This window comes from Ambystoma mexicanum, chromosome 6p (assembly GCF_040938575.1).
Source record: "Ambystoma mexicanum isolate Mex_15411 chromosome 6p, UKY_AmexF1_1, whole genome shotgun sequence".
Classification (NCBI taxonomy): Eukaryota; Metazoa; Chordata; class Amphibia; order Caudata; family Ambystomatidae; genus Ambystoma; species Ambystoma mexicanum.
Genome location: NC_090935.1, coordinates 1,154,389,874 through 1,154,409,040, shown reverse-complemented (window position 1 = coordinate 1,154,409,040; position 19,167 = coordinate 1,154,389,874). Strand labels below are relative to the sequence as shown.

General features: G+C 49.4%; 1 protein-coding gene across 7 annotated transcripts in view; it reads right to left on the bottom strand.

Annotated features, from left to right (window-relative positions):
- The window catches only part of LOC138510254 (tight junction protein ZO-2-like), a 1,104,514-nt gene that overhangs the window by 362,405 nt on the left and 722,942 nt on the right, over nt 1–19,167 (bottom strand). The gene's annotated exons all lie outside the window — the stretch shown is intronic.

Below are 19,167 nucleotides of genomic sequence, written 5' to 3'. Positions count from 1 at the left end.
CATATATTGCAGTGGAAACATTTCCACAATGTTTAAAAGATACTTTTTTATTGTGCATATGGTTTAAATTAAACCTTACCCAACCATCATGATAGTTACACAAAAAGAAAAAAACACATCAATAATAAACTACCAACACAAATGATTCATTCAAGCGAGTAAAATATGACCTGTCCCTTCCCTTGGCCATTCTATGTTTGGAAATAAACTACTCAAAAGAAGCATGCACGTGGCAAACCGGATGTGCACAGAATCTGCTTGGAGGATGCACACTTTGAAACTAAACACAAATGAACGCAACAAATACACTGCACAATATACGCTTGCTTTGCATTTTTTGTAGTTCTCAGAAATAGCTCATCCATATAGATCTGAACACCAGTCCAAACCATGCATGACAATGGGCTCACTAGCTGACCCTCTCTGCCGCTGACCCCTACATGCAAATTTAGGTTGGACACTTTACCACCCAATACAAAGACCATAAAGCCAAGAGCCAGCCTGTTGGAAGACTGAACATGACAAGTGAGTCAATCGTGTAGAAAGGTTACTTGTTTTCGTCCTTGCATGGTTATGCAGCCCCACCATCAGCATAGAATATCACAATGCCCCTTAAACAAGCAGGATCAAAAGCTTTAACTGCGGAACACTTAGGCCTATACTGTTGTCGTATGTAGTATGTTCAGGAAAACCAGTCCCTTTACAATTCAAGAAACAAAGTCAATGGTTGCTATATCTGAATATTATTTTCAGAGGGACTGTTACACATTTCGTCTTATTGTTGACAATGTCAGTTCATCCAGGAACTTCTCTCGTTGTCGACCTGAGGGCTTGGAGGGGATGTTGGTCTGGGAGGACTTCCACTCCCCGCTTTACCTCTAGGTTGAAAGAGCTCAGCAGTTTGCATTGCAACCTTTTCCAGTTACATGTCCTAGGGATGGTAGCCTACATGAATACAACAGTCCATGCGATTGTGATGAACTCTGACAGCACTGTATTGGAAGTGGAACTGATAATAGCGTGTCTATGTAGTGCTTAATGCCAGATGTCTCTTAACGATTGATGTAGTTACTACCCAATTTGAAGCAAACACTTAACTTGCTGTGCCATCGTCCTTAGTGTAGTATGAAAAGCACAGTCTCTTCATTTAGATGGGCAACTATGTTTTCCTGGATTTCAATAGGCAACTCAAATAACGTAGGTAGGGCTTGTTATATCTGAAAAACCCTCTATAAACAACCCTAGCACCACTGTTGGCTTCTATGTTAGCACTACGCTAGATTGAGCTGCAATTAGCTTTTCCATCTCAAGGCAGGTCTAGGGAAGGGACAAAAGCTTGCCAAATTCTGCTGTAGTCTGAGTGTACTGCAATATTAGCAGACTAAAAGGTTACAACCACAGAAACGCAGACCTGGTTTCTTTCCCAACACAGAAGACTACATAGTACAGCCTTTTCAGCAACGCATCTGTGTTCACGACTTGTGAAGACGTATGTTAACACAACTTTATGTTACCAGGCTGTGATTAAGTCTCATACCTGGCTTTGGATGACCAAAGGGCCTGGGTGTCACCGGCCGATGTGGAACTCCAGAGGGGTGGGAGATCCCCAAGACCTCTCTGCCATCTTCACAGTCACTTGGTCACAAGGGTCAGTTACTTCGCCACCATCAAATTTCTGGAGCTACAAATCTGGTATCTCCCCTCCTTTACAATGTACTATCCTTGCCCCTGAAGTGAACAAAATATATTCCAGAGAGTAACTCCCAGTTAGCTTTGCCAAGTGGAAGTCCCCTGGGACAAGCTACTTGAGGGAGATTGCCAAGCAGAGGCACTGTGGCATAGCATGCTCATGGAGATCTACGGTGGCGCTCACATATTGAGCACGTGCAGGGAACCAGTGAGTCCCCAAATGGTGCCCAGCCCTAAAGTAAACACTGTCCACTCTGCCCACCACACAATCAGTTCAGTTAACAAGGAACACAATTGACTTTCCCAGTACAATCCACCAATCCCAGTACAACTCCAATCAGGGTAGCCCAGGGAACCAATGAGAAGAAGGGACCTTCGAAGGGGTGGGCCAAAGTCAGTACAAAATGATTGAGCATTCACAGAATGTGGTCACAGACCAGAGAGTCACCGCTTAGAAAGTAATGAGGCAGAGAGGCATGTAAAGAGAGAAAACATCTTTCGAGGTGGTTTGAGGAAAAGTTGGAGGCAAGATGCCAGAGAGGCGGGTCAGATAGGGATCGGGGAGAAAATACAGGCAATACAAGAATTTTTTTTTGTTTAAGTGGAAGAGGGTTGAAGGAACCAGAGTGTGGAACCAAAGTACAACAGTTTGTTAGTGGACAAAAGTAGAAGGAGAAGATTAAGGAGACGTGGAAAGGTGCAGAACAAGGGAGTTGAAGCAAGGGCTAGAACCTCCTGTTTATGAAAGGTGGCAGTAAATGGAGAAAGGACTGGAGAATAGAGACAAAGATTCGGTAAAGGAATTGATTAGAGAATTGGAGGACTGTAGAAGCTGTGCACTATTGGGAAGTAGTGAGTAGAGTTGGGAGTTATCCAGACAGAGGAAGAGTGCGTCAAGGAATATAATCAGGAAGAGCAGAGCAAGCACACGCGAGTTACTGAGGAACAGATAAAGGTGGTGCAAGTTATGGAAGGGCGGTATCTGGAAGTGGAGATCCTAGGGTACTAGTTAGCCCCAAGTATGTGAGGGATAAACCTGACGGGAGGAACAAGCACAGGGCGAGATGCTGTGTTCAGGCTGGTGACCATAAGATCTGGAATCCATAATCTGTGAGTTAGAAAAGCAGTTGGCCACATTCTAGACCTGCCAATTTCTCCTAGCTCGCATTGGGGGCTTTCAAGGCTTCCACGGCCTCTGCCCCGGGTCCTCAATACCTTTGCCTCAATGCAACAGGCAGAAAGCAGACAAAGAGATAGATGAAAAGTAAAGCAACCCGTCAAGGAAACAAAAGACCAAGTAACCGAAAAGCAAGAGGTGGAACAGAGAGCTCTCCATTTGAGACTGCGTCTGGTTTAGGAATCTCACAGAAAGCCCCCAGCAAGACAAAAATCTGGGCCTTTGTGAAACCCATAACATGCATTCCAAACATTTTGCCAGAAAGAAAACCACCATCTGCAGATTTTAGTACTAATGGGAGCAGACCGAAAGGGGAAGTAGATCATTGACATTGGCAACTTTACCAGCATAACTACCCTTTCCAATGATGGGATTGACAAACGAAGAAGACGGCTGCTTTCCGCAAGACCTGGGCACTGGAAATGTAGTGAAATTGAGCTAGTGGCATTTGGTGTTGCTTTCTGATGAGCTAAAAGTAACTAATTTACCCACTAGCCTACCCACTCGTTCTTGCACCCAGTATGTTAATGGGTCCTGAATGGAAGTGTTCAGGCATGTCCTGCCACGGGCATCTAAGCTGGACCTTACCATTGCTGCAATGTCACTATCTTCTGAAATGTGAGTTTCAAAAGGAGAGCCTAAACATTTCTAACACAAACATTAGTTCAAGCCATTTGGGTAAAAAAAAAAACATTCTTTAAAGACAGATACCATGCATTTAAGCAATCGTGATAACTTAAGAAATGGTGTGGTTATGTCAATGTGCATTATAGATTATCAGTTGTCAAAAAAACGTATCTGCTCCAATGCGCCATCTCAATACAGAGGTACTAAAGTGTTTTAAACAGCAACTTTCTTAAAAAGCAGGTATGGCTTGGTGGCCCTTTCACGCTAACAAATCGGAAGACATAGTAAAGGGATGTGACAGGCGCAGGTTTTTTGAGTGGTGGTGGCATGCAAGGTACCAATTTTGGTTTTATTACGTGTTGAATAGACGATGAGTCCTGTCAATGAAAGGCAGTACATGCGTTAGTGAGACCGAATTCTCGATTTCCATTTCCAGAGTGCCCAAATGTCTCATTTTACGACGAGACTAGACACACACAAGAAAAGCAAAGTGAGAATTCTAGAGGACAGAAGGGTGCATTTAAGTCAAACAGTTCATGGATTGATCAAACATTAATTGCGATGAACGTGATGTGAGGAATGGATTGTTTAGTTTGCAAATATGAGGCATCCCTTTCGAGCCTAGAAATTCTTCCAAAGATGGAGTGTCCAGAGGTTTCCTCTAATTCCGGTGTTCAGGGGTGAGAAAGTCCTACCCACAACTAAGCAACAGGGTTTCCCTTCAAGTCCAACAGACTATCCTGCACATGTGTAACTACAGGTTTATAGACTGCGTGGTTAACAGTCCTCTTAGAAAAGCAAATTCACCCACATTTGTTTTTTCACTTAAAGTATTTTATTTCAATGTTGTAACTAAGCTGGTTCATTTTATAATTGTTAACAATTGTGGGTCAAATCAAAACAAATGGGCACCATTTTAAATATGTATTGGACACTTACTTCAAGGGACCAGAAAGGAAAACTAACTCACAGTAGTGCCTACGGTACTCCTAGTCCAAAGTTCCCTTTGGGGTGGGATCATAGGCCAAGCACAGCAACTGCATATGCTTTCCCTTTAAGAATTTGCAAGTGAAGGTGGGCCGAACAAGCAGAGTGGCCACACTCAAACCTCCGCCCCCCACTCTCCTTCCCCCTGAGTCCATTCATACATTGAGAGGACAAATACATTTTAAGGGGATGGTGAGAAGGCGTATGTAGGAAAAGAAACTTTGGGCTAGAAGTACAGTAGTCATTATGGTAAGTAACATTTGCTCCAGAGTTTTGGGAGAGGACCAGGTACCGTTGCAGGCCATGGATTTATGAGAAACTCAGACGCCCCCACTCTAAGAGGGGTGGGCATGAAGATCCACCTCAACCCTGTGGAAGTTAGTATAGATTTCTTCAGAGGACAGATCCTGCATGTCTTTAATCGTGAAAGCTGATCCAAAATGACCACCAAGAAGGCAGTTTCCATGACAAGAGTCGCACACTAATTGAAGCCACAGGTTCGAAAAGGTTATGTGGCAAGGACATCAATAACAAGTTGAAGTGCCATGCCAGGGTGACTTTACCTGTAGAAAGAAACAAATGGAATAATTTAACAAAATGACGTTTGATTACTTATCTAATGTGATAACCCTTTCCTTGTTCGATAAGTAGGCCCCCCCCATAAGGTAGGTTCTACATAAAGACCTGTGCCCTTGAGTGGACTAGGCTGGACAGGAAAGACAAGACGTCATCCACAAAATCCTAGTTGACAGGGGTTGAGGGGTTTAAAATCTGAGCCACCTGCCCTTTTGTTTAGTTCTAGTGGACCCCTTCCTCGCAGCCACATGAATGTGAATGTTGTCTCTTGACATGCCCAAGTGACCTCAGGAGCTAGAGAGCCCAGGTAAGTGATTGGAGGGTAGCGGTTCCAAACACCCCTACCTTGCTGGTGAAGGATACCTGGAAGGAAAGTGAGACAGAGGTGGGCCAGATGCCCAGTACAGAAGGTTGAAGAACCAATACTTCCTTGGCCAGTAGAGAGCGATCAGAAGAATCTGGGTCTGCAATATTTGCGGACTTTGGGGATCAGACAAAGAGAGGGAAACAGATAGGTTGTTCCAAAGTATCAACAGCACGTCCCCAGAAGGTTCTCTGCCTTAGCTTTCCAGAGAGCATGCTGTCAGACATCGGCTCACCCTCCCAATCCTCCTCACCTGATTCTTCGGAGGACGTATCTGTGGTGACCTTAACAGATGTCTTGCGACTCAACTTCCTTTCCACTGTCAGCCTCTCCTTGAGCTTGCAGTCCTTCCGGTCGTGTAAATAGGGTTTGGCTACCCCGGAGACTCCCTTGACAGAGATGTAAACCTGCCCTCGGAGGGCCCCGCAGAGCCAGCTCCATGTTCAGGGAAAAAGCCAAAACGCAGAAAAAACCCTGATGAACAACAGTGCAGATAGAGATTCTGTAGTCCAGATAGTAGCAGGCTGGAAGATTGATCTGTAGAGTGGCCCAGCTACAACTGTAAACTCGTCTGACAACCTGGTAAATGGAAACCAAGTGTTTTGTGGAAGAGTTAAAAGGAGAGGGTAAGTATTAGATGCAATCACAGATTATGAAAGCCAGTGAACCGTGAATTTAAACAGACTGGAAAGAAAGAGGACAAAGAGCAAGGGGAAAGCCTGGGACGAAGAGGAGAAAAGGAAAAAATAGGCACGGTCAGAAAATAGAAACCACAACGTTTAAGAAAAACGGGCGTGAAACAGAGGAATGCAGTTAAGAGCCAAGTCTGGAAGTAGTTCTGGTAGCAAGGAGGGAAGGCGAGAAAACGCCTGAGGTTCAAACACACAAAGGTGACTCGGGGAAAGTCACTAAAGGTACCCAGATACAAAGATTAGATTAGCAGCTGTAAGCGGCTATAGACAGCCGAAGGTAGGAAGGAAGGTGCGCAGGGTCGCTGGAAGTAGGGTGACACTCCGCTCAAGCAGCGATCGAAGGCAGAAGGACACCGAAAGAAAGTGAAAGTACGAGGGGTAACGCGGGAGTCACTTAATTAGACAGAAAGTAAGAAAGGCAATATCAACACCAGGAAGGTAAACAACGACGAGTTTAGAAGAGACAGAAGCGGGACTGAAGACGGGGATTCAGGGGTGGCTGACACTGGTAAACAGGAGCGCAGCACAGAGCTGCAATCTCGGAGAGTTGTCAAAAGGAAAACACAGATACAACGCACTGAGAGGTGGGCGAAGCCTAGTTTTATATGTGACTCTGCCATACTGGATGAGGACTAGAGCGGGGAAAGAGGTGCAAACCTAATGTCTCCATTGATTCCACAGCTTCCACCCGCACTTCCTGACAGTATACCCCCTTCCCCTCGGAAACCCCCCCGGCTTTCCGGGATGCAATTGGTGGAATCTCTTTAACAATCTGGGCGCGTGAATATGATTTTCTTGTTCCCAGGATCTTTCTTCAACTGGGTAACCCTTTCAATGGACCAGATATTGTATCTTGCCCTTGCGATATTTGGAATCCACACGATAGGCAACCTCATATTCGTCAGCCTATTGGGTCACAGGAGTCTGCACCCCTCCGAACTTCCGCTGAAAAGGATCTTCCTTGTACCTCTTTAGTAGGGAGGAGTGAAAGAACGGGTGACCCCTCCGGAGATACTCGGGTAGCTTAAGCCTGTAAGCTACAGGGTTGACTCGAGATAATATGGGAAAAGGACCCAAGAAACATGGGGAGAATTTACCAGTGTGCACCCATTTAGGCAGGAATTTGGTAGACAACCAAACTAACTGACCGGTCTTCCAGTGTGGGTTGGAACCTCTGCTTCTGTCGGCCCATCTTTTCTGCGACTGTTGACTAAGTTCATGTGCCTACCTTGCCAAGGTGTGTATCTCATGAAGGTCCTTTAGAACACTGTCAAGGGCTGGGACACTGGTAGCCTGAACACTCAACCTAGGTAAGTGCTGAGGATGATAGCCATATGTACAATAAAATGGACTCATCTGGATGGAGGTATGTACAGAATTGTTGTATGCAAATTCAGCCCGAGGGAGAAACCGAAACCATTTATCGTGTTGAGGACTGCAAAAGCATCTCAAATAGTGTTCGAGACTGGCGTTAAGTCTTTCTGTCTGTCCATTACTCTGGGGATGGTAACCTGAAGAAAGGACTCTGTGGATCCCCAAGAATGGACAAAGGCGGACCAGAACCTGGAGGTGAAATGAGGGCCTCTGTCCGAAACAATGGTCTTGGGCAAACCATGGAGACTAACTATATCCCTGAGAAAGGAGGCTGCAGTTTCTGGCGCTGAACGTACTCGTGAGGAAGCCGAAAAGTGGGCTAATTTACTGTAAGAATCCACAGTAACCATGATAACTCATGCCATAAGATTTGAGGAGGTCTACTATGAAGTCCGCAGATATATGTTCCCACGGACGTCCCGGCAATTGGGGCCGCTGTAATAAACCAATGGGTCTACCAGTTTGTAATTTGCTGGAAGCACAAATGGGGCAAGAAGATACGTAATTGTATACGTCCTTCCGGAGTGTAGGCCACCAGAATCCTCTGCTGAGTAATTCATATGTCTTCCGAATTCCCGGATGTCCAGATAAAGTAGTATCGTGGCACCAGGAAAGAACCTGTTCTTGTAAAGTCTTGGAGGGAATGTAGAGTGCAGAATCATGGTAGTAGAGTCCATCCTCCCTTTGTATAACCGTAGTGGGAAACTCGGCTTGTTCCTGATACTGTGGGATGAGATCTTGAAGGAACGGGGATGCAGTGGCTAGGATCTTGAGCTCCGGGAAGATCAGTTCATGACCCTGATATAAACCAGAGTCCTCTCCATGACTACGGGACAAAGCATCAGCCTTCTTATTTTCAGAACCTGGCATAAAGGTAATGTTGAAATCAAACTGTAAAGAAATAAGCCCACCTGGCGTGACAGGCATTGGTACATTCCATCCGTTGCAGTACTTGAAGGTTGCAATGGTCTGTGCGGATACTGAAACTGTGGATTGCACCTTGCAGAAGGTGTCACCATTCTTAGCAGGCTAACTTGATGTCTAGTAATTCTCTTTTGAGAACAGAATAGTTGCGTTCACTGTTTGTTAATGTCTTAAAGTAGTATGCAACCGGGTGTTCAAGGCCATCAGCGGATACCTGGAGCAGAATGGCTCCTACTGCTCCTATTGATGCGTCCGTCTCCAGTATAAAAGGTTTGGTCTGATCAGGTTGTACCAGAATCGGGGCAGAGGTGAACAACCTCTTGAGATGTTGAAAGGCTTCTCTGGGTTCCTTGTCAAAGGCGAACTTGACTTCCTTCTTAAGGAGAGAGCTGATGGGTAACACCACATTGGAGAAATTAGGGATCAATTGCCTGTAAACATTTGCTAAACCCAGAAATCTCTATCTCCTTGATGTTGGTAGGTTCCTTCCATTCCAATATTGCCTTGATCTTATTTGGGTCCATCTCGATACCGTCCTTCGAGAGTATGAATCCTAAATAAGAAATGGACGTTGCCTCAAACTGGCATTTCTCTGGTTTAACCAGCAATCGGTGAGACTGTAGACGCTGTAGCACCTTCTTTACCTGCAGACGGTGATTGTAATCTTTGGGAAAATATCAGAATTTCTACATTACTACAGAAAGAAACAGCATGCCTGAGAAGATGTTATCCATGAACCTCTGGAAAATGGCAGGCGCATTGACCAGACCAAAGGACATCACCTGATATTCAAACAGACCCAAAGGAGTCCGAAAGGCCGTCTTCCACTCATCACCCGTCCTTATCCTAAGCAGATGGTAGGCCCCTCGAAGATCCGGCTTTGTGAAATACACTGCTCCTTGGACGGCCTCAAGTATGTCACGTATCAGGGGCATAGGGTATCGATCTCGGATAGTGATGGAGTTGAGACCCCTATAATCGATACATGGCCGTAGTTCAGAGGAGTCTTTCTTCGGTTTGAAGAACAGAGAGGCGCCACCGGATGATTTAGACTCCTGGATGAGACCGTGTTGAAGATTGGCGTCTAAATAATCTCTTAATGCACGTCTTTCAGGTAGTGATAGTGGGAACATTCGTCCAAACGGTACAACAGAGTCTGGTACCAGGTCTATGGCGCAGTCTTCCTTCCTGTGAGGGGGTAATAGCTTTGGTAAAGTATCCTGGAACACTTCAGAAAATTCCTGATGCTGAAGCGGGACCGAAGCTATAGTTACGGTTCTGAGGATGCTAGTCTCCTTATTCCACCTCTGGAACATAATACCTCTTGATGCAATTGGTTCCACAATACTGCGAGATAAAGCTCACCCTGTTGGAAGTCCAGTTGCTGAGAGGATTATGCTTCCTCAGCCACAGTATACCAATGATTAGAGTGAAGTCGGCCGCTCTGATGAGATCGAATCTCAGATATTCTTGATGTTCTCCCAACTTCATCCTCAAGGGTATCGTCTCACTTGTTATAGGAACTGACGACAATGGTGTCCCATCCACTCCTTCCACCGGTATGGGTCTTGGCTGAGGTCTCGAAGGTACCAGCTTCTCTCTGGCCCAATTTAAGTCAATGAAATTGCCTGCCGCACCATAGTCCAGTATAGCCAGCACCTCGGTAGATTCAGAATCAGTCAGCCTTAAGTAGAACTCGGAATACCATCAGCTGGCAGTCTTCGGTATTCTCTATTGGTCGGGAGTAGTTGCACGGGTGGCAGGTAGCTCCCCAGATACTTCACTTGCATACATTTGGGGGCTGGAGTTTTCCTTCCTCCTGGGTGGAACTTCTGGACAGTTCCTCAAAAGGTGCTTGGAAGAACCGCAATACATGCACAATCCTGCATCTCAGCGCCGCCTTCGCTCCTCTGGAGTTAAAGGACCCCGTGTGGCTCCAATCTGCATGGATTCATCGGTATTATGAGTAGTCCTAGGAGATGGAGATTGGGAAGGTAAGCTGGTAACTTGAGGGGCGCTGCGACCTCTCCTTGTTGGCGTTCTTGCATACGAAACTCGATCTGTAGGGACAGAGTCATTAATTCTTGGAAGGACGCAGGTCTTGCCACTCGCGCTAACTCATCTTTTATTTCATCGTGCAGACCATGTCGAATGATTGTCTGTCTTGCGGAGTCTGGCCAATCCGATTTAGCTGCCAGTCTCAAAAAGCGGGAAATACAAGTCTGTACATCAGTAGTTCCCTGACGCACATCTAGTATTGCTTCTAATGACATATACAGCTCTTCTGGTCGGTCAAATCGCTTCTTTAATGCATCCACAAAGCGATCGTAATCATTTAAGGAAGGGTCATTACCAGTAACCAACGGGGTGGCCCATGATAAAGCATTGCCAGTAAGGTTTGTGATGATAAATCCGACTCTGGATCGGGCAGTTTCGTAAGCATGGGGTCTGAAAGTGAAGTACACCTTGTAAGAGTCAAGATAGTCCTTAAGACCACCTGGATGTCCATCATACTTGCCAAAGGATAGCGTCATGGGTGGCAAGTCACCATGGTCGTCACGATGTAACACAACTTGTTGTCGTAGAGCAACATTCTCTGTCCGTAATGCTTGTACTTCTACTGTAAGGTTCTGCATAGCCGCAACCAACTCTTGATACTACTCCAAGGATGCCATAGGAACAATTTGCCATTGTATGCTGTCAGACGTCGGCTCACCCTCCCAATCCTCCTCACCTGATTCTTCGGAGGACGTATCTGTGGTGACCTTAACTGATGTCTTGCGACTCAACTTCCTTTCCACTGTCATCCTCTCCTTGAGCTTGCGGTCCTTCCGGTCGTGTAAATAGGGTCTGGCTCCCCCGGAGGCCACCTTGACAGAGATGGAAACATGCCCTCGGGGGACCCCGGGGAGCCAGCCCCAAGTTCAGGGAAAAAGCCGAAAGGTAGAAAAAACCCTGATGAACAACAGTGTAGGTAGAGATTCTGTAGTCCCGATAGTAGCAGGATGGAAGATTGATCTGTAGAGTGGCCCAGCTACAAGTGGAAACTCGTCTGACAACCTGGCAAATGGAAACCAAGTGTTTTGTGGAAGAGTTAAAAGGAGAGGGTATTAGATGCAATCACAGAGTATGAAAGCCAGTGAACCGGGAATTTAAACAGACTGGAAAGAAAGAGGACAAACAGTAAGGGGAAAGCCTGGGACGAAGAGCGAGAAAAGGAAAAAAATAGGCAAGGTCAGAAAATAGAAAACGCAACGTTTAAGAAAAACGGGCGTGAAACAGAGGAATGGAGGTAGGGTGACACTCTGCTGAAGCAGCGATCGAAGGCGGAAGGACACCGAAAGAAAGTGAAAGTATGAGGGGTAACGCGGGAGTCGCGTAAGTAGATAGAAAGTAAGAAAGGCAATATCAACGCCAGGAAGGTAAAATACGAGTTTCGAAGAAACAGAAGCGGGACTGAAGACGGGGCGTCAGGTGTGGCTGACACTGGTAAACAGGAACGAAGCACAAAGCTGGAATCTCGGAGCGTTATCAAAAGGAAAACACAGATACAACGCACTGAGAGGTGGGCAGAGCATAGTTTTATACGTGACTCCGCCATACTGGATGAGGACTAGAGTGGGGAAAGAGGTGCAAACCTAATGTCTCCATCGATTCCACAGCTTCCACCCACACTTCCTGACAATACTGTTGACACTTCTTGTTAGATTCTGTTGAAGAGGTCTGCTCACTGAGTGCCCAGCATGGCGGAAATCTCGCTCAGGACTCTCTGGTCCATTTCCCACTCATGATTGGAATGATGCATCCTCCTCAATGTTCGCATCCCGTTTGTATGCTCCTGTCAAGGGGGTCGTCAACAGCGAGATGCTGTTCTGCAGAGCCCATTCCTAGGTCGAATACACAGAGTACATAGTCTGACTGATTTTGTTCCACCTGGTTTGTTTTGATAGTGTAACGCAACTACATTGTCCATGAGGCTCAATACATTGGAGCCTTTGAACACTGCCAGAGAGTCTTGAGGTGCCAGAAATATAGATTCTAGATGGTTTGTGTTCCATTTCTTCTTGTGTACACAAAACATTGTGGACCTGCAATTTCGCCGGTGTGGAACCCCATCCTGAGAGAAAGACCAGTTCATGGTTCGCATCGATTGGTTTGGGGGCTGGGGAGGGTTTGGAAGGGTCACTGTGAAGCAGCAGCACCTCGGAGGGTGCCGCGGCAGCCGCGGCGTGAAGCCGGCCCACACGAGTCAGGAGGCGCTGCCGAGTCCGCGGCCAGTGAGGGGAAAGGAAAACCCGCGGAGGCTAGCCGCGCGGCTAAAACCGCTACGGGTGGACCCGGCGGGGCCGCGGTGGAAGCCGCTATGTGCAGCCGCGGCGGGGCCGCTCGTCACTCACCTGTTCGCCCCAGTCCGGGGGGTGGGGAGCAGTGTTCACCACGGCGCCGGCGCCGGGACACGGGGGAGCAGCGCCCGGCTCGCTGGACCCGTGCTGCTCATGACGCTGCTGGAGCTGCACGTTGCAGGGGGGGAGGGCCCAGCCTCAGGACGCGTCCCTATGCGTCGCGGCCACAACCGCATGGCCAACACCACCGCCCTCCACCAGTAGGGGAACGAGGCCTACACCACCGCCCTCCACCACCAGGGGATCGGGAAGAGCAACACACTGGGATGGCAACCCTTAAGAGAGGTGGGTCTATGTCCCAGGAACCAATAAAAAGGGGGCTAACTCAAACCCTCAGGGATTGGTGGGGGCTTGATACCTCCGGCTGTGATAAAAGAGCGACCAGGATGACTAATGGGTGGTTCTCATTACACAGGACACAGGGAGGAGAGAGGAGAGCGAACCAGAGTGGTGGGCCTATCCGGACAGCAGCTCGAGATAGGACCAAGCCAGGCCCAACGCCGTTGTATTACAGGAGGACAAGATACCGGTGAAGATAACCGGGAGGACTTAACAGCTTTTCTTTCAGCATATGCTACCTTAAGCCAAAATAAATATTATTTCAGCACTAGTCTGTCTCCGACTATAATTCCACCCTTCACACTGGCGACGAAGGTGGGATACTAGACAGCGCGATGGAGTCATTGATAAAGACCTTGTCTGAGGGCCAACAACAATTGCAACAGATGCTACAGCTGCAGTCCCAACAAGCAGCTGCGGATCGGCAAGCCTTTCAACAAGCCATACAGCTGCAAGGCTCTATATTGACCACCGCACAGGACAACCAGCATGAGGCCATGTCCCGTCTCACCGATGCAGTGGCCAGCACTAGAAACCAACCACTGGTGCCCTCGGCCCTCCTACAAAAGTATAAGGACGGAGAGGATCCCGCCTTCTTCTTCACGAGCTTTGAACGTATAGCCAGAAACGCACAGTGGCCTCCTGACCGGTGGGGTCAGTACGTCGCCCCCCTACTGTCCGGGGTGATGCAGGGCGCCTATCAGGCGGTAAACCCCAACGGCAACACGCCGTACGGGGAGATCAAGGCTGCCGTGCTAGACCGCTTGGGCCAGGACGACGAGGCCTACCGGATCCGACTGAGGGAAACCAGGCTCAGGACCGGGGAGAATCCACGCCAGCTGTACTATAGGATAAAGGACCTAGCAGAGAAGTGGTTGTCGGCTCCAAACCCCGCTAACCAACCCCTACTCGATAAAATTATTCTGGAACAATTCATCAAAGCCCTGCCCGGCCAGATGCAGAAATGGGTTAGGCAACACCATCAACCCACCCTGACCGAAGCCGTGGATATTGCATCGGCATACCAGAAGGCAGGCCTCTTCCGACTACCAGCTACAGGGGTATCGGCCCGCACCGCCATCCCGATATCCGACCCCCATATGATTAGGGGTAACCGAGCCTTACCCATAAGATGGAGACCACCCGAAGAGAACAACAGGCGACCCGAAGACAAGAGACCAGGAAACGAGGAGAAGGCCCCAGCACCGACCTCTGGTTACAAGCAACCACAGTGCTATGAGTGCAATGAGTGGGGTCACATAGCCCGGTTTTGTCCCAGGAGAAGAACAGCCGAACCCATGGACATCGGCTATCTGACCCCGATAGACGAGAATGGTGTCCCGGGACCATATGTGGTGGACGTTCGAGTCGACGGCCGACCATCACGTGCCCTTCTGGACAGCGGCAGCAGGCAGACCGCCATATCACCAACTGTGAGTAACGCTCCCTGCTTACCTAATGTAACCGTACCTATCCGATGCATTCATGGGGACACCAAATGTTATCCGATGAAGGATGTAGTAATTGACTTGAATGAAACCTCCTCTCCCTTGAGGGTTGCCGTCCTACCTTGTCTCCCAACCCCGGTGGTAATTGGGACCGACCTCCCCGGTTTCGGTCAGACATTAAGGGATGCCAGGGAGGGGCAGTCCCCGTCCAAATCCGATATTACAGGAACCGACCCCGTCTCACAGGAACCCCCACCCGGGCGAAAGAGGAGAACCCGGATGGCATGGTGTCAGGCCAGTTATATGACCCGGCCTATCGACTGGAAGCTAGAAGACAACGAGGACACCATAAGGGGGGAGACCCTAACTGACCCCACCCTACGAGTGGCCAGAGAAAGGGCCGCCCGGGAAGGGGAACCCGACATCGCCAGAGGCCCAGGGTTTCTACTGCGACAAGGTCTCCTATACCGAAGGTATAAGGGTGACGACGACGCCATGAAGGAACAACTGGTGCTACCAAAGAGCCATCGACTTATAGTGATACAATTGGCTCACAACCATCCCTGTGGAGGTCACATGGCCTCTCTTAAAACCCAACAAAACCTACTAAAGAGGTTTTACTGGCCCGGCATATATGGGGAGGTCGCCCAACACTGCAAGAACTGCCCCACCTGCCAATTGACTAGCGGGGTTCTACCCGCAAGGGCACCCCTACAGAAAATGCCCCTCATTTCAGTCCCATTCCAGAGGATCGGCATGGACATAGTGGGGCCCCTGGAACCAGCCAGCCGTGGTTATAGATACTTACTGGTCGTAGTCGACTACGCCACTCGATACCCCGAGGCCTTTCCCCTAAAGGGAACATCGGCCCGGTTGTTATGCGACCAGCTGATTCCATTCTTTGCCCGAGTAGGGATTCCCTCCGAGATAATCACCGACCAGGGGACCAATTTTATGTCGACCCTATTAAAACAGGTATGTGGACAGTTCCAGATCAACCAGTTGAGAACCTCAGTATATCATCCCCAGACTGATGGGCTGGTAGAACGTTATAATCAAACAATCAAGAAGATGTTAAGAAGGGTGACGGGACCAGACGGAAAAAACTGGGATCGGGTGATTCCCCTAGTGTTAATGGTGTTAAGAGACACCCCCCAGTCGTCCACCGGTTTTTCTCCCTTCGAGCTCTTGTTTGGGAGACAACCTCGAACAATACTAGACCTGGTTAAAGAGGAATGGGAAACCACAGAAGAAGTGTCTTTAACCGAGTATACAGAGGAATTAAAGGAACACCTAACCGCACTTCGTACCCTGGCCCAAGATAACCTTGGACGTGCACAGATAACACAAGAAAGAAACTATAACAAGGGGAGCCGTATGAGAACATTTAACCCAGGGGACCAGGTATTGGTACTCCTACCCACCAGCACCAATAAACTGTTGGCTAGATGGAGAGGGCCGTACAAGGTCACGGAAGTACTAAGCCCAGTAACCTACCGAGTACACCAGCCTGATCGTAACACCCCTGAAAAGGTCTATCATATCAACCTTCTAAAAAAATGGAATGAGCCTCTTCTGGGCGCCTTTGTATGCATAGAGGAAGCCAAACCGGACGAGATCCCGAACACCGTTCCTGATACCCTAGATTCAGTCAATTGGGGAGACGCCCTTACCCTCGAAATGAAGACGGGCATCAGGAAACGGTTGTCCCCTTTTGCTGACGCCTTTTCCACATTACCTGGAAGAACAGATGTGCTCGAGCATGTCATCAAAACAGATCCCGGACCGCCTGTGAGGCTCAGACCCTACCGGATACCCGAAGCCAGGCGAACCATCATCAACTCCGAAGTGGACGAGATGCTAAGGATGGACATCATCGAGCCTTCGGTCAGCGTTTGGTCATCACCCATAGTGCTTGTCCCTAAGCCGGATGGCTCGGTTCGTTTCTGTATGGACTACAGACAACTGAACGCGGTGTCCCGATACGAAGCCTATCCGATGCCTCGGATGGACGAACTCCTGGAGGGCCTTGGAGCAGCCAGTTTCTTAAGCACTCTCGATTTAACCAAGGGCTATTGGCAAATACCCCTTCGCTCCCAGGACAGGGAGAAAACAGCCTTTTCCACCCCTCGAGGCTTATATCAGTATAAAGTCCTACCCTTTGGTCTCCACGGGGCTCCCGCCACATTCCAGAGATTGATGGACATCATACTGAGACCACATGCTGGATACGCCGCTGCCTACCTGGACGATATTGTGGTATACAGCCAATCCTGGGAATCGCATCTGGACCATCTGGAACAAGTAGTGGCTGATTTACAAAAGGCATGCCTACATATCAACCCCAGGAAGACCACGATGGGAACTAACGAAACCAAATATCTGGGCCACATAGTGGGTGGGGGAGTGCTGAAACCACAGTTGTCCAAAACACAGGCTATCCAAGATATACCGACTCCCACCAACAGGAAACAAATACGAGCTTTCCTGGGATTGATCGGGTATTACAGAAGATTTATCCCTGACTTCTCCTCGATAGCCGCTCCCTTAACGGACGCATTGAGACTCAAGGGGAATCCCAACCTGACCAACGACCCGAAGGCCTTGAACGCCATAACACACCTAAAACAAAGGATCACGTCCAACCCGGTCCTCTGTTGCCCGGACTTCCAGAAACATTTCTTTTTACAAACGGACGCCTCAAACCAGGGTCTGGGAGCTGTGTTATCGCAGAAGAACGGGGAGGGCCTGCAACCGGTGTGCTTCATCAGTCGGAAATTGTTACCCCATGAAGCGGCTTACTCAACCATTGAGAAGGAGTGTTTGGCCATCAAGTGGGCTGTTGACTCGCTCCGGTACTATCTGTTGGGTCGCCGGTTCACTCTATACACCGACCATGCACCCCTCCAGTGGCTGGCCCAACATAAGGACACGAACCAGAGGGTCCTCCGCTGGTTTCTCTCCCTTCAGCCATTTGATTTCGTCACATTGCACAGACCTGCCAGGTTTCAGCTGGTGGCTGACTATCTGTCTAGGTGTTCACCCTGGCCCGATCGGCCTGGGATTGGGGTGGGGATGTGTGAAGCAGCAGCACCTCGGAGGGTGCCGCGGCAGCCGCGGCGTGAAGCCGGCCCACACGAGTCAGGAGGCGCTGCCGAGTCCGCGGCCAGTGAGGGGAAAGGAAAACCCGCGGAGGCTAGCCGCGCGGCTAAAACCGCTACGGGTGGACCCGGCGGGGCCGCGGTGGAAGCCGCTATGTGCAGCCGCGGCGGGGCCGCTCGTCACTCACCTGTTCGCCCCAGTCCGGGGGGTGGGGAGCAGTGTTCACCACGGCGCCGGCGCCGGGACACGGGGGAGCAGCGCCCGGCTCGCTGGACCCGTGCTGCTCATGACGCTGCTGGAGCTGCACGTTGCAGGGGGGGAGGGCCCAGCCTCAGGACGCGTCCCTATGCGTCGCGGCCACAACCGCATGGCCAACACCACCGCCCTCCACCAGTAGGGGAACGAGGCCTACACCACCGCCCTCCACCACCAGGGGATCGGGAAGAGCAACACACTGGGATGGCAACCCTTAAGAGAGGTGGGTCTATGTCCCAGGAACCAATAAAAAGGGGGCTAACTCAAACCCTCAGGGATTGGTGGGGGCTTGATACCTCCGGCTGTGATAAAAGAGCGACCAGGATGACTAATGGGTGGTTCTCATTACACAGGACACAGGGAGGAGAGAGGAGAGCGAACCAGAGTGGTGGGCCTATCCGGACAGCAGCTCGAGATAGGACCAAGCCAGGCCCAACGCCGTTGTATTACAGGAGGACAAGATACCGGTGAAGATAACCGGGAGGACTTAACAGCTTTTCTTTCAGCATATGCTACCTTAAGCCAAAATAAATATTATTTCAGCACTAGTTTGTCTCCGTCTATAATTCCACCCTTCACAGTCACCCTGCTAGGTGATTTATTTTCTGTCTGACAGACATAAGATACTCCCTGAGCTAAGCTGGAATCCAAACTGGCTTCTGGTCCCAGTGTGCCCCTAAACGGAGCTGCGTGCATATGCAGTCTTGGTAAGGGACCCTTTAGAACAGATGACTGCGATGAGGTGTTGATACCACCACGTTGCTGTCTGGTCGTAGGTCAAGAAGAGAACTACCGTGGCCAACAAGTCCTTAAATCCGTTCTTGTGTCAGGAACACCTTTCCCACTTTGAAATACTGCAACAATGGTAAGAAATGCAGATTTTGCAATGGACTTTGACACTGACTGAGCTGTGCTCGTGGTGGCGAGAACTGTGCCCGGGAGGCGGGCGAAACACACGGCCGAGGTGAGGGCTAGCAGGAGGACCAGGGAGGAGGGGGACCCCGGCCGGATCCCGTCTGGTCCTGGAGAGGTGGGGGCCCATGGTCCGACGCAGCTCCCTGAGCAATCGGATTCCCGAAGAAGGGGGAGGGTCCGGCGAGGCTTCCCCGGGTCCAGGAGTACCAGCACCAGTGGCTTGGGAGGGCCCCCGAGCGCGGGGCCCGGGACGTCCTTTCCCCCTCCTTTTGCAGAATGCCTAACAGCCCGGAGA